The following is a 12,252-nucleotide window of genomic DNA, read 5'->3' as shown; positions in this document are numbered from 1 at the left end:
AACCAAAGCTCAATCATCCCAATGGAAGCTGCCGCACGAGCCAAGATCGAAAAAAGCGCGCCAAGTTCGGTCGAATGTGAAGGTTTTGCTTACAGTTTTCTTCGATTGCAGGGGCGTGGTGCATCATGAGTTCTTGCCACAGGGTAGAACGGTCAATAAGGAATATTACCTGCAAGTTATGCGCAATTTGCGCGAAGCAATCCGCCAGAAACGCCCGGATTTGTGAAGAACAAAAATTGGCTTTTGCACCATGATAACGCCTCTGCTCACATATCGTTGCTTGTGCGCGAATTTTTGACCAAAAACAACACACTAATGATGCCGCAGCCACCGTATTCCCCAGATCTGGTCCCCTGTGACTTTTTCTTGTTCCCGAAACTGAAGAGGCCCATGAAAGGATGACGCTACGCTACGATTGAGGAGATAAAGACGGCATCGAAGGAGGAGCTGAACAAGATCACAAAAAATAATTTTGAAGTGCTTCGAGGATTGGAAAAAACGTTGGCACAAGTGTATAATATCTGATGGGGATGTCCCCTTTGAAGGGGACAAAATAGATATTCATGAATAAATAAATAATTTTTGAAAAAACACAAAATTCGCGATATTTTTTGAACAGACCTCGTATATCTTTGCTATTTATCCTTTACATTCAGATCGAGTATTAACAGTTTTAATGGTTTTCTAATTGCGGAACATTTTGAAATATACACTATGCAATTGACGGTATACACGACAAAGAACGAGATTCAAGCAATTCTAACGGTTTTCTACTTTCTCTCTTCTTAACTATATAAGTAGCATAGGGTAACTACGCCGGATATTTACGCCGCGTGAGGATTTATGCCGCAAAAGTCAGAAAAAGTAGGAGTGGAGTAATGTGCATGCAATCATTCTGTTATATGTCTTTATATTGTAGTAGTATTGTGCAGGGTTGGATAGTAACTAATTCAAATGTTAAAAGTTAAAAAAAAAGTTAAGAAGTTAATAATTTTTAACTTAATTTAGTTGCTTTTAAATTTTATTAACTTTTTTAAATTGAAAATTTTTCTATCTTTCTTAATGCTAATATTTTTTTTTTCTATAAAGTCTTAAATATTAGAGAATTAATTTAGAAGAAGTTCAATGATTTTATGACAAGAGGCTCTACAATAAGAGTCACATCATATAGTAGTCAGTTTTTACTGACTCGTTAGATTTTGTCAATTTCCGCTTATATTTGAATCACACTAATTTTAGATATCACAAACGTTTATATTTCAGCAACATAAATATAAAATGAGCCTTAGATGAAGAATTGTTGTAGAACAGAGTTGCACATCCACTTATTTTCTAAATTTTTACATATATTTTTTTGTAACAAATATTTATTCGATGTAGTCGTAAACACGCATGAATAGAAGTTAAAGAAAGTTAGATAAAGATTAAAGAAAGAGAAATAAAGCAAACATATACCCTTCTCTCTCGCAAGATTTTGACAAAAATATCTTATGGTGTGACTCTTATTATTATATATAAGTAACTTACATGTGGATATAAAATTAAATTTGCTTAATAATCTATATTTGTAAGGGTTATTTAAAGTAATCTCATTTTAAGAAAAATTAGGACATTCTGATCTTAACAATAATTTTTTTCAAAATTAACTTTTTTTTAAACTTAAATTAATTTAATCTTAACTTAACTTTTATTAAGTTAATTCTTTATTCCTTTAACTTTTAAATTAAGTTTATTAATTTTAAAAGCCATTTACTTTAACTTAATTTAGTTTAAAAAAACATTAACTTACTCAATTCTGGTATTGTGTTATGATTTCAGTTTCCTACTGTTAATATTAATAAAGTTACAATCAGTTGAATCAATTTGTCAATGTAGTGAATAGCGCAATCATATATAATATCATAATCCACATAGAATGATTATTATAGAGATGCAAAAGGCTTAATGTTTATTTATATAAGTGTAAAGAAATAGTAAAGAATGGAGGAGTATAAAGCGCCGAGTGACTCGTTACTCAGTCCGCGAACTAGCAATCCGTGGATTCGGGTTCGATCCTATCCGCGTCTCACACATACGCAGAAAATTTACTTAAAATGAAGTTACTACTCCATCTGTATGATTAAAAGTTGTGTCTGAGATGTCTAAGAGTACTACCTACTCCTGTATTATGTATGTTAGACGTAAAAAAGAGAATGATTGAGACGTAAAGATAAGACGTTAGATGAGTTGAATAGGCTAGTTCCTAAGGGCTACAACTTAAAAAAAATGAATGAAGTATAACAAGATATAAGTGTTTAACTCTTGTATTCTTTGTTCAGTTTGATGTCTTGTATAGCAAAAATGTAAGAAAGCTTTTTTAATACGAAAAATAAGTATTTCGGATTTCTAATATTTTTTTGTAGTAGACAGTGCAAAGTTATTGATACAGTTCATTTATCTTAAACATAGTAAATAACACTTAATAAATTAAGTTTTTGTTAGGTGTGGTATATGTACCGGAGTTATGCTACAGAAAATAGTAGTCAATTTCTATGAGCCTTTAGAAACGTTAAAAAATAGATTATAACATCTATTGGTTTCTTCTGAGTAACCTGAATAGCATTTACGCAAGCGCTGCTTTAGCGCTTAGAGGGTCTCGTGCAGTTATGTACTGAGCTTGTATGTAGCTTCATTAATATTGCGAGTTTCAAATAATCCTTCTATAGAGATATTCTACACATGTAGAAATATAAATGAATAAAAATTAATTTTTTGAAGCTGTCAAAGGTGAAAGGCTTCTTAAAATTTAGGTAATTGCTTATTTTAGAAAGCCCATAGTCGTTACTAATTCAAAAATTATTATATCCTCGGTATTCGTATTAGGATTTTCGTCTTTAAATTAGCTCAAAAGTACTTAAGAAAAAAGGCGACAGTGGCGAGATACACCTTATATTCAAATAAATTTATTTCAGAAATTGAATGTGAGAATATGTTTGAGACAGAGAACGAAATAATAATAAAGCATTATTACATATAGACACACGCACTAGCACACACGCGCACGCACACGCACAAGCACACGCACACACGCGCACGCACACGCACACACTCACACACGCGTGCGCGCGCGCACATATATAAAGACGTATTTTTAAAATATTCAAGAATCTTTTGATATTCCAAACATACATTTAAGAGTTCTTAATTTTTTATTTATTATATAACTTGTAAAATATTCGAAGTTATTCCAGAATTTCATATATTCAAAATGACTCAATGTGTTTTACATTAGTCTTCCATCATCTGTGCGACATATTGGATTAACGCCATTTATTCATGATTCCCCTCCTACGATCACTTTGATTTAACCAGTAAGCTTGCATCCCACGTCGCTACGCGCTTATCATTATCGGTTTGTCACTCAATACTCATCCCGCGGACATTCGCGTACGCTCCTATTGTGCCAATGTGCATTTTCCCGCGCGCTCGTCAAAATACTTCTACAATCGGGAAAAATGTTCACTCTTTGATCGAATTGTTTCAAGTATTCATGTTCATATTTACGTTCTTTGTATTACATTCTAATTCACGTAAATTATAATCGACAGCAATTCAGAAGAATGAAAACACAAAAAGTTTGCGTTTACGAACAGATACGAGAAGATATTGACCCAAATGATAAATTTTCGCTCTTAAAATTTAATACTTCAACTTTTATCGATTTCGAGAGAGGGTCCTGTTTCTCATTTGTTTTCCTGTCGCCTTTTTCATATTAGATCGTAACGTTATAAACGAGAAATGATACGTTGAAGTTTTTTGCATGCTATTTGTAAATGAAAAGAATTTGTATAAAACAAAATAATGAGATTACTTTATAATATTTGTAAAAATGGTCGAAAGGTATTTTTATCTGCCCTGATAATCAATAAATAGTCCTAAAAGGCATATGAAATTTATTTGCTTAATGCATGCGTCGCCTATTTTTATTTCACGTGCCTTTTATGACTATTTGTTATCTATCAGCCCAATCATGGATATAACTGTTATAACTGATATAACTGCTAACATATATGTAAATATACATTATTTACATCTATATTATGCAGTAGTTATATTCATGGTTTGCTGGGAAAGCAAAGGATAGCTTTCGGCCATTTTTACAAGTATCTTAAAGCGATCTGATTATTTTGTTTTATCCACATTCTTTATTTACAAATGATACATCTGCAGAAAAGATTTCTATATTCAATGCTATTACTCTTCAATATAGAGCCAATCATATTTATTCTTTAAAGAAAAATATTTTATTCTTAGATGAAAAATTCGAAAATCTAGAATATTTTTAATGTTGCTATCTCATTAATTTTCTTAATAGAAAAATTTAGGGTAGACACAATATTCTTTATTTAACATTAAACACTGATCTAAAGAGAATCTCTCTTATCTAGTCTTGTGCAAAGAAATTTGTAGAATGTTAGTAATTTTACATTTTTCGGCAACGAAAACTGGGCTCGGCCGGGACCTTTGTTTGTAGAGTATACAAACGGTGAACATCAGAAGCAAAACATTAAAATTTTTTTTATAAAACGTCGAAATAAGTAATATAACTTTTTTTGTACATTATTTTTCGTATTTAATATTACTTTTTTTATAGGGACAAACTAATACAGAGTATTAAAGAAGAAAATCATATCTTTACGAAAAAATTCAAAAAAATAAGAATTAAATGCCGTTTTTTTTTCAAAAAAAAAAAAAGAAATCATTAACTGTAAGAAAAAATATGTTATAACATTTGATTTTAAAAAGTGATAATTATTTCAATGAATGAAGTTGAAGTATTTTGAGATACGCTCATCGAATGACATCATCACCGAATGATATGCTTTCCAATTTTCTGAAAATAGCTACTATTTCTATTTCTTTTCGAATGCGTACACTTGTCTTTATATTTTACCACAAAAGTTAAGTAAAAATTCTTAGCATTCTAAATAATAAAATATTAATTTTATAAAATATCGGTTAAATATTTTGTAAAAAATTTGTCATTTTTTACTTAAGATTTTACTCTATAAGTAAGTAACAGCTAACGGTCATGTTTCACATTTTCATCTTTAAAAAGTATTTTTATAAATAAAACTATTTTTTAAAATAAATGTTCAATTTAAAATATTGGTGAAGAACTTACGAATCTACAATACATCATCTGGATCCAAGCTAGATTTTTCAAGCGTCCCGTTTGAACATTCAAGTAAAATACCGCTATAAAAGATAGCGATTACTAGAAGAAGGTCCAAAGTGCATTTAGCTACAATTGAAATTGTGTAATCAAAGAGTACGCGATTTGGATAATTTTAGTGACATTGATTGAATTATTTGTATAATTATATCTTGCATAAAAAACAATATGATTCTAGATGATTCTATAAGTTCGATCTATCGAATTGTAAATACTATGTATTAGTTTCATGATAGAAAATATACAATAAAATTACAAAAATATAAATCTATACAATATTTGTTTTTATGAAATTATTATTATATTAAACATTTAATTTCAAATTTTTTTCTGATATAAATTCATTTAATTTTAATAAAATCCATATAATACGCTTAATAATAATAATAAATTAATGTTAAATTAATTAATTTGATTTTGATTTCATTATTTAAATTCAATTAATCCATTTTTGTTAATAATTCTAAAAATTATTTGCTTAGTTTGTTTTTTCATCATTATACTTAGCGTTTGGAATACTTTTGAAAAATATTGTTATATCGTATCACCAAAGTTATCAGAATCTTCCCAATCGTAGGAACAAGAAATGAAAGATTGTAGTGATACGCGATGAAGTTCAGCGCTTGATTTTCAGGCGACGCAACACGACACGCGAATTCCGTATGACTCACGGACGGATAATTCTTGGCAAGCGTTTTAGCTTGATATCAGTTAACGTCGATGACTAATCACGTCACTTGTGCGTTTGTTTGGGTCTCTAGGTGGCAATATGGTGACGATAAACATTTTTTTCTAAGAATGATTGAGGCACAAGACGTCTCTTTGCACATTTTCATGGATAATTGTTCAATTGCGTTCGAGTTTGTGCACATTGCATATTTGACGATTGAACTAAAAATAAATACAAAATGCTAATAACTTAATTTTTGCTATTAAGAATAATATGTAAGTTTATTAATTATTTTTTAAATTTATTAACTATTATGTGATTTATGTACAGAAAAAATATTTGATTTTAAAGAATACAGCTGCTATGTCATTATGTATAGGAAATAAAAATTGATTGAGAATATAAATTTTGTTTGTTAAAAATAATTCTATGTTGTTCTCTGTAAATTATTTTAACTGTAATAACAAATTGTTTTACTCGGTATAGCAAAATATATTTACTTTAATAACAGATTAAATTTGCTTTAGAAGCAGATTCATTCTTATAAACAACATTATTCAATAATGAATTGCATTTTTCAGTATAATTGTTTGTTGTAATATCAAATAATTGATAATAAAATTTTTACATCAAGCATGTAACAATTACAGTTTGCTAACAGCAAAATTTTTTCTTTGCGGATATAGCTCCTAATTATTACTTAAAGAAGTGAAAGAAAATAGAATGACACTCTTTTATTATATTATAATATATTATATTTTTAAAAATCAAACACTCGAGTTTATTCACGTGACTACTTGTTGATAAGATAATTTCAACGTAAAGATTTCCATTTAAAAAGTTGAAGGTGATTTTTACATAACCTTAATATTATTAGCCAAGGTCTGGTATTTTCTTTGTTTAATTACTTCAAACTACAAATATAGTATGGAACATTTCTTTCGGAAGTGCTTAATTTTAAAATCTTAAAATTTCAGCATTTTTCGGATATTCTGTATAATGTATTAGAAAAATCTACCATTTAAATTAACAGCGAATTTGAATGCACTTAATACGCATGAGTGCACATTAAAAATCGTCATGCTCAACGTAAAAATAACATAAAAATGTATGCTTAATATATTCATGCACAATTATGGAGCGTGCGCAAAGAACCGCTGTACGTGCAAATGAACCAGGAGCTTGCTAAAGCAAGAGAGCAACATTTTGGCTGGCGCACGGTCTACTCAATACATCTAAACGAAGCGCGAAGCGGTCCTCCACACACGCATTGTGATCATGTACGAACGTCCGGACTTTAGTAATATTTCTATGTACATTTTAAATACATCTTTTCAGTTTTTTTTATTGCGCGCCAATTACTGTCGAAAATGCAACGCAATCATGGGTTGTGTTCCAAATTGCGCATAATAAAGAAGACTATAATATATGTATAATAGATGTATCATGCACTTTGATCATAATGCTAATAGTATCTCTTAAAACCTATAACTTATTGCGAAAAATATTATATAGCGTGTCCCGCAACTTGCGACCAAAATTTTAATTCTCAATATTGCATACTTCTTTAAAAATTTAAAATAACGGAAACATAAATAAAAAAGTCTTATGACAAAATATTGGTTCTACAAGACAAAATATGTTCAATTTGCAAAGTTTTTTTTTTCATCGCTTTTTTTCATTATTATAATCTTACTATCGCAAGCAAGAATGAGTACAGAAACGAGTGTAAGTTTAATGATGTCTACCTATAGTCTACTAACCTGCAACTTAATCTTGCTTTCTGTTACAGTAACCTCTGGGACCCAACATAAATATCTAATATTAATAATAAACGATACGATCGATTATTTTAATGAACAGCGAATGGAACATGCGCCATACCGCACGAGTTGCCCCGGAATTGCCGCACGCCCTGCCGCGCGACTCACGATGAAAATGCAGCGACAACAGCAGCAACAGCAGTAACAAATACACAGCCGAGAACAGTGCATCTACCATTATTGCTCCCGTCATTATTCTTTTCTCAATTTTTGTTTCTTTGACACGACGTAGAGAACGGAAAGGAAGACACGCGCGAGTTTATACTGAATATTGCTGAGTAAACGCACGTACCATACGTAAACAACGACGCACCCTTCTCCTTCCTCTTTTTCCCATACTTTTTATCATACAAACCTGTGTTGTTTCTCTCTTCTCCTTTCGTTCTCCGTTCTCTTATCTTCTCAGTCATACACGTATACGTACTTAAGCATCGTAGATACGTGTGAAGGTATACGCGTGTCTCGTGTTCTGTCATCTCGTGTTATGTTCTATGTGACGCGTATGAGCGTCGGAGATTGTGGGGAAACTTCGGCGTCTTATCGATATCGATACTAATATCGATGTTATTTGCCACATCTGCTCTCTATCTGCTCCCAACCCTTGTAATAATCGCGCAGCAATGCGAGTCTCGACGGCTGTGACGCGCGAGAGAGATGCGAGATCACATCTGAGACGCCGACGCGTCGCGAGGAGTGATGACAAGGATCGATGGCGGTTTTGACGATCGATCGGTGGGAGAACCGCCGCTATCCGTGCGAGAGCTGTTACGGTGACGCACGTTACAAGACGTCATTGATATCATAGCATTGAAGTGTAATAGCTACGTTCAATAGAGAAATCAGTTGATTCTTTGATATGATTGGTTCTTGCCTTTAGGTCTTCGCTGGATCTAAATGAAGGAATCAATCATATTTCAAGAATCATTAAGCGTTAACTGATTAATTTTCTCTGCTGAACGCAGCCCATAATACTGGAACGAGCGCTGACGCTAGGGTTTCTCGGGTAAATATTAAGAATATCCCAGTCACCTCAAATTTTGATATAAAAATCATGCTTGCATTGCAGTATTTCGTAGCTGACAGATTTCTGAACAGATTTCCTGAACAGTCATCAACTTTAACGATTAATATCTCAATTTGTAGAACAAAACGACGCTTTTTTCTTGTCAAATTTTTATTTTTACGGGAAAACGCATCGATTAAGTATATTTTTATTACAATTTAAAACGACAGAGGTATTCTTGATGCTGATTCTACATTGAGTTGGTAGTCTGAAGTCTTAGTCTTAATCGGTGGAGTTGGCCAAATCAGCATTAGTCGTACAAGTTGGCTATTGATCAACTTCACCAATAAGACTTAGGACTACCGACTCATTGTAAAATCAGTATAACAGTTATCATTTTACGAATCGATGAAGAGGATTCTATGTGGTCTTTGTCTTTTGGCTATAAGTTTCAAATACTAAAAATTGGCGCCAAATTGTCTCTGGTGAGAGACGTATATCGTATCAAATTGAAACAAAAGTTTAGGTTAAATTAAAGGACCTAATCTATATTTTAATGAAATATACTTAACGTATATATATTATAACTATAGTAGTATAACCTATACTACTAAACTTGAAATATACTACTAAATTTTTTTTACGAGAATGTATTCTACTATTATTTATTACACTTGCGCAGTATAGGTTGGAAAAAGATCAAGATACCACTTGGAATACTCTTGGACTTATAAATATTCTCTCTTGGGATGTACTGGATGTAGCCTTGCATCGCACCAATTGTATGTAAGCGCTGCACTGTATTGAAGTAGTGTACATCATGATGTATACTACTTCATTAGTACTAGATACTAAAATCCTGCTCTTGTTTGATTTCTATTTTCAAATTTTAAATGTTACTCACTCTACACTTTTCTTCGAACGTTGTAGCAAAATCGTATTTTGTACATAAAACATGCACCACTATTGTAGCCACGGAAGCACGTTAACACCGAATGAGTTTATCTATCACCAGTCATGGAAACACGTTATACTATCTGAGTGGTGCATTGGTGGGCAATAGTGCAGTCAAGGGAAAGTGCTATTAATGCAGGAGCCGCGCTCGTTCCAGTATTATATTTTAGTACATCATAGACATTCGTAAGCGATGCGAGTGCATGGTTTTTTGATTGAAAAAACGATGATCTTTTGCGTGACGATCTCACTATTATGGATCCAGTAACGGTGAGATGGGGAAATTAGATTTGGAATCTGGCATGCCTTTGTCATAAAAAAATTAAAACCCGACCAACGTTATTTTGACTTTAAGCGAGGCTCGAAACTCTACTTCTATCTCTCCCTCTCTGTCGGCGTTAGACTCGATTGCACCAACATTTAACTTTAAACGGGACTTAAAATTCTCGTTTTATGTATCTCTCTCGGCTTGAGAGAGAGAGAGAGAGAGAGAGAGAGGGGGGGGGGAGGAGAGAGAGAGAGAGAATTTTAAGCTTCTCTTAAAGTTGAAGTAACGTTACAATCTGGTCTTAAAGAAAGAAAGAGAGAATTTTAATCTTCGCTCAAAGTAACATTGGTGTAATCGGGCCTAAAAGGCGCGAATCGCAATGGATCATAATGTGGGTGGTGATTCGCTATGGGATGAATGACAATTTTAAATGCGACGTCACATCGTCTTTCATTTTTTCGTTACATGCGTTTGATTTTTTTTTTTTCGGAAAAGGAGGAGTCACCAGTGAGAAATCTCCTGTGAGAAATCGAATCATTAAATTTGAATTTATCGGAGATAATTTTGTCCCTATTTGTGAAGAATATATATATGAAATATTGTTTAAAAATAATATGTTGTACGCGGAAACAATCTATTTTATCTTGTATCATATATTTAATACATAAAGTGTATACAGTTGTATACTTATTTGTTTCACGCATTTACGCGTGTATGAAGAAATACACATCAATGATCGATCGACAAATATCAGAAAAAGAGAGAGAGTGAGTGAGTGAGAGAGAGAGAGAGAGAGAGAGAGAGAGAGAGAGAGAGAGATAATGATAATAAATAATAAACTGTTGTTTAGGCTTACTATCTTTTTTGTAGAGCACGATAGGATGAACATGTGCGCGAGGCAGAGAGAGGGAGCACGCGTGCGCAAGCAGAGCGCGTGGGCGCGCGTGTGTGTGTATGTGTGTACATAGGTTTGTTCCTACCATAGCTCTTACTCCACAAATGCATTGGAGTGAGTAGAAGCTATGATAGGGAGCGTGTTGAAGCATGCGATGCGAACAAACCTCCTTAGATAGTATAACAACATCCATAACGTCTATGAACGTTCTATGAATATTTGTACATTTTTAGAACATTCTATGAACGTTTTTAGAAATTCTGTATTGTATGGGTCGTGATTGATTGAGAGTGAGAGAAAAATAGAGAATGATCACGAATTTTAAAAATAACAGCGAGATAATGAGAAGAAGAAAAAGTAAACGAGAAAATGTAGAGAAAAAGAGGAAAAGGTGCAAATAGAAATGTGTGTATTCGCGCGCGCACAATATGTGAGAGGGAGAGAGAAGATGTGACAAGGTAGCAAGAACGGAGATATGATGATGCGATAACGATAGCGGCGGCGATAATGATAATGATAAAATGATGACAATGTGAGTATGCGGCAGCGGGTGATACGGCATGGATTGGCCGCAATCCTGGCCGCCTCCCCCATTTCCCAAGAATCGATACGGTCCTTTTAGCTATTTACTGTCTTTATTATTGCTATGTGTAAGAAAAATAAAACAAAATGGCGAACGATGTGTCATAAACTGCTGAGATTTTTATCGACAAGACGGTGTGTGAGAGAGAGAGAGAAAGAGAGAGAGAGAGAGAGAGAGAGAGAGAGATATACGCAAAAAAGAACACATCCACATCAGCGTATATATAAACATATACACATATTACATATACACATATTGCCTCATTTACAAATGCATGTGAGAATAAAAAAAATTACACGGCAGATGCATTCGCAGGTATATCGATAGTGGGATTTTTTAAGGGGGTCCATCGAATGAGCCTAATCGCGAAACGTTTGAATGGAAAATAATAGTGTAATAAATGAGTGATGAAATAAAACTTTTTCTTGATTAGTTTGTATATTTGTGTAAAAATGTTGGCCTGGTTTTGACATGCGTTTTACAAAAAAATATTAATTAATATTTAACTTTTCACGATTATTAGATATCTCACTGTTTTATATTACATATTATATTAATACAAAATACATTAAATTTTGATATAGTTTGATATATACTTATGTACAAGACTATATCCTATTTTTTGATAGAGAAAGAAGGGAAGCGTGATGTCCAACTTCTCCATTATATCGAAGAATGCACGATCGACGTATCAGAAGTTTCCGATTTATGTTTTCGAATATTTCCAGCGAAATTAGATAACTTGGTGCATAGTATTCGTGATCTTGATCGTATCTATTGTCAGGATCACCTAATCATTTCTAATTCTAGCGCTTTTATTCGCTTGTTGCCTCTTATCTTC

The 12,252-nt window shown here is 32.7% G+C and overlaps 1 protein-coding gene across 1 annotated transcript in view; it reads left to right on the top strand.

Moving 5' to 3' along the window:
* Nucleotides 1–11,603, top strand: part of LOC108755197 (profilin) — a 24,428-nt gene extending 12,825 nt beyond the window's left edge. The window contains exon 3 of the mRNA XM_018498081.1: nucleotides 7,678–11,603. The gene's annotated coding sequence lies outside the window, so the exon portion shown is untranslated. The remainder of the gene's footprint in view (nucleotides 1–7,677) is intronic.
* Nucleotides 11,604–12,252: the final 649 nt, after the last annotated feature.

Source organism: Trachymyrmex septentrionalis, unplaced genomic scaffold (assembly GCF_001594115.1).
Source record: "Trachymyrmex septentrionalis isolate Tsep2-gDNA-1 unplaced genomic scaffold, Tsep1.0 scaffold86, whole genome shotgun sequence".
Lineage (NCBI taxonomy): Eukaryota > Metazoa > Arthropoda > Insecta > Hymenoptera > Formicidae > Trachymyrmex > Trachymyrmex septentrionalis.
This window is presented reverse-complemented; position numbering and strand designations above follow the sequence as displayed.